Genomic DNA, 4,546 nt, shown 5'->3' with positions numbered 1-4,546 from the left:
ATAGTTGTTTGGGTCAATGTCTGGGTTCTCTATGCTATTCCATTGGTATAGTAATGATTCTTGAGTGGATAAATATATCTTTTTAGTCCAACATATAGAAAAAGCAAGCAGGTTTTTGGTTCAACATTTTTAGAATTTATAGTTATGTCCTTTTTAATATTACAGAGAGATTTTATACAAATAATTGAGGCAGATACTTCTAATTGCCCACCCACTATTTTCCCCTTACTCATTACCCTAAGTTTTAGTGGGAACAGTATGTAACATTTAAAATACTCCTCCCTTAGACTGCCTTGAAGCTAAGGGTGGCCATGTTTTCCAGATGTAGCTAATGCAATATAAGTAGAGGTCTTTATGGAAAAACTAGAGGCCCAGAGCACGAAATTCATGCATGGGTAGGGCCCTTAGGCCTGGCCTGCAATCAGGGCCTATCTTCCCCAGCTGTCAGAAGCCAGCCCTGCCCCTGGTTCCCCATTCCCCATCAGGCAGTTGGAGCCTGAAGGACCGAGACATTGTCTGTTCCCACCCGGTTGCCCTCTGTGTGTGAGGCGTTTAGGGCCCTGCTTGCTTGCACAAAATACAGAGATAAAGGAAAAATAGATTTCATTGGGTAAAATTTTTAAAATACAAGACAAAGGAAAAATAAGCAAAATAAAAAGCAATAATATACAGTACTTGGGAAAATATTTACAACTTATATCACATACAATGTGTTAATATTGCTGGTACATAAGGAGTTTCTAAAAATATTTAAGAAAAGCACCAACTCTATGAAAAACTGAGCTAGAGAAATTAACAATTTACAGTAAAATAAATATCACTGTCTTTTAACCATATGAAATTATGGTCAAAGTTCCTCATAAAAAGATAAGTACAGATTAAAATAATACCAAGTTACCATTTAAAAATATTATATTGGCAAATATCCAAACTTTTGACACATATTCTCTTGGAAAGGCTGTGGGAAAACTGCCATGCTCATATATTGCTGCTGCAAATGCAGAAAGATAAATGACACAGGGAGGTAAATTTGGCAATATCTAACAAAATTCATGGGAGAGTATATTGCAGTGATGGTGAACCTATGACACGCGTGTCAGAGGTGACATGCGAACTCATTTTTTTGGTTGATTTTTCTTTGTTAAATGGCATTTAAATATATAAAATAAATATCAAAAATATAAATCTTTGTTTTACTATGGTTGCAAATATCAAAATTTTCTATATGTGACACGGCACCAGAGTTAAGTTAGGGTTTTTTAAAATGCTGACACGCCGAGCTCAAGAGGTTCGCCATCACTGGAAAAGGGCAAACAAAATAGACAAATGTTTTTGTTTTTTTTTTTAAATATATTTTATTGATTTTTTACAGAGAGGAAGGGAGAGAGATAGAGAGATAGAAACATCAATGAGAGAGAAACATCGATCAGCTGCCTCTTGCACATCTCCTACCGGGAATGTGCCCGCAACCCAGGTACATGCCCTTGACCAGAATCGAACCTGCGACCTTTCAGTCCGCAGGCCGACGCTCTATCCACTGAGCCAAACCGGTTTCGGCGACAAATGTTGATAATTATTGAAACTGGTTGATAAGTACATAGGTTCACTGATTATTTGCTCTGTAGTAGTGTTTGTTTTAAAATGTCTAACAAATTGTTTAAAGTGCCAAAATGCATGAATACATAGTACACGGGTTTAAATGTCAAAATACCTGACTATGTAGTAAAAGTTTTATTTCTTGTACTAGACAGTAGGTATTCACAAGTGTTTGTTGATTTATTTATAGTAACTCAGAGTATGTCTGAAATATTTCATTTATAAAAGGACCAATGGGAGAAGGGATATATTATCCAAAAATTTATTTGGAAAAATTGATCCTTTGGAACAAAGCTCCACAAGAGACAGGAAGAGTTTAACCAAAGAATTTATATGCATAAATGCATAACCCATGGACACAGACATTAGGGTGCTGAAAACCTGGGGGAGGGGGCAGCATGGGAGTAGAGACAGTCAATGGGGAAAAAAGAGGGGCATCTATAATACTTTCAACAATAAAGATAAGTTAAAAAAAAAACAAACACATGCCGAAGTTTCATTGGCACAGACTTTTCTAGAATTACTAATTTTTTGCAGTACTACCCCTTCCTGTGGGAACACAAAATACTGTGTTCTCAGGTCCACATGTCTATTTCTGACCCATGGACTCAGATAAATCAATTAGAAACCAATGAATGATTTCATGGTCTTTCCTCTGTTGCAGATACCTGTGTCTCTAAAGATGAAGACCCATGTTTGCAGCTGTAACACATTTGGTAAGGTCATCGCTTCTGATAATGTGAGAAGCAGAGAGTGTGTCTGATGGAAGCATACTTTCAGTGAGATAATTTGCAAACCAGAAGGTAACGGGTGTTGGTCGCTATGGGTTATACTTGGTAAGGAATTACAAGCAAAACAGCTCAGAAAAGAATCTGCCTGTTTTTAAGCAAGAATGAAAGAAAATAGGAAGTTCAGACATTTAGGGTCTTGCATAAGTAGAAAGAGTAATTGTTTCTTGACCCTAACAATAAGAGATAAAATGCAAAAAGACTAAAATTGAGTCTACTTATGGAAACACAAACAAAATCAGATTAAGAATTTGGCCTTCACTCTTCCAGTTGCAAACCTTTAGTGGAATAAAATACCTCAGGGCAAAAATCAAACTGAGGACCTGCGGTCCAGCAATCTTTTCCACTGGATAAAATCCTCAGGTAAAGGAGTTTAAGAGTTCAACTCTCTCATCAAATCCAGAAAGACTCACACCTTCCTGGAATTGGGAGAGGTAAGAGGGTAAGAATGGGAGGAAAGGCAGTGCACCTGAGAACTATGTTGGGTAAAGAATTGTAGCAGTAATTACTGGCACATGGAATCAAATAGGTTAGAAACACACATGTTTTAGAAGAATTGTATTGCTAAAGGAACTGTGAGCCTGGACTAAAGGTGTTAAGACCATTAAAGCTCTAAAGACACTCTTGGGCCCTGAGAAGGAAGTGGGCTTAGAAAGCTGCGAATTCTCCTAGGACCCATTTTAAATGAGTCCAAGAAGTATACGAGAAAGGGAAAGAATCTTCAGGGTGGAGCCAGGAATCACAGAAAACTAGAACCATGTTAGATCCTCCCAGAGAGCAATCAAGGTAAGGGGCTCAATGTCTTCACAGGAGAAATTCAGAATTTCTCAGGATCAGAGACTCCTTTTTCCCTCTTCCACCATTGGATGTTTGGGTGCCAGATAACTTTTTGTTTTAGTAGATAGGCTTGCAGAGCTACCAATGGACTTGATATAAAGACTGCTTACTGCATTGTATCACGGCTATAGGGGTAAGCCTCGGACTGACCAGTTGGCAAAGCCACAAACAAGTCCCAGCTTAGAGGGCACAGCCCTCTTAGCATCATTAGGCTTGACCTTATGACGCTCCCTAGATCCTATCTGGGAAGCTAATGGGCTGTATAATAAAAAAGTGTTGTTTTTTTTTTTTTTTTTTTTTTTTTTTTTTTAGTTTTATTCATTTCAAATGGGCTGGATCCGGCCTGCAGGCCATAGTTTGCCCACAGCTGACCTAGACCCAGCTTATTCTCTTTGTCTGTTTTTTCTATATTCTTCGCCGCACCCCCTCAGGCTCACTGAACCCTTGGCTGAGCTGGCCTGGAACACTGTATGTCATCCAAAGATTCTGGACTTTGTGCTCAATATGATGACTGAAGGAGACATTTGTGTTAACTCTTAGGAGGTGGGTATAATTGTAAAAGCTGTGCAAGAAGGAGAATAAACTGAATATCTGGGTAGCAAAAGGGTAGACTGTGACATATCTTACAAATTTTTGTCAATATTTCCAGTCTTTCTCATTTTTCACTCCTCTATGCAGTGGGCAGGGCTAGATGATGGGCCTACAGGAGGGCTCTATCTATTGGGTAGTGAAACATACCTTCCAGGCCCCTAGCACTTAGGAGCTGGAACAGCATCCTCCTTGCTTTCTCTTCCACAGTGAACCCAAAACTTTGGGTTGAGATAGAGGTGCCATAAGATTAAAACACTCTGGAAACTGAGCTTACTATGTGGAGGACATCTGTCCAAGAGGTCCTAGGGCTCACATGGACTCCATATGAGCAAGAAAAATACGTTTAGCCACTGAGATGTTAGGACTTTTCATAACATAGCTTGTCCTTATGGATACTTTTATTTGAGACCATTCAGTTCTCAATGCCTACTTACCTACCTATCTAGCTAGCTACATATAAACATACATATCTGAGGTATAATTATTTAAAAGTAAATAACTTTCAACTTTTAAAACAAGAAAATAGAAGTAAATATTTAACTTTTCTCAAGTGAAGAAAGACTTCTACATACAAAGGAAGTGAAAAACAATACAGATGAAAAAATAATTCTGACTACCTGCCAATAACAGTTTTGCAATAAAAAAATATCATAAACTAAATTAAAATGAATGACATACTGGGGAAAAACATTTTTGCCACAAAGAGTTAATGTTCTAATATATATGTATAGGTA

General features: G+C 37.9%; 1 pseudogene; it reads right to left on the bottom strand.

Moving 5' to 3' along the window:
• LOC102773002 overlaps positions 1-2,322 on the bottom strand; it is a 3,900-nt pseudogene extending 1,578 nt beyond the window's left edge.
• Positions 2,323-4,546: the final 2,224 nt, after the last annotated feature.

Source organism: Myotis davidii, unplaced genomic scaffold, assembly GCF_000327345.1.
Source record: "Myotis davidii unplaced genomic scaffold, ASM32734v1 scaffold10, whole genome shotgun sequence".
NCBI classification, from domain to species: Eukaryota; Metazoa; Chordata; class Mammalia; order Chiroptera; family Vespertilionidae; genus Myotis; species Myotis davidii.
The sequence above is the reverse complement of the archived record's forward strand: the minus strand, read 5'-3'. Positions and strand labels throughout refer to the sequence as shown.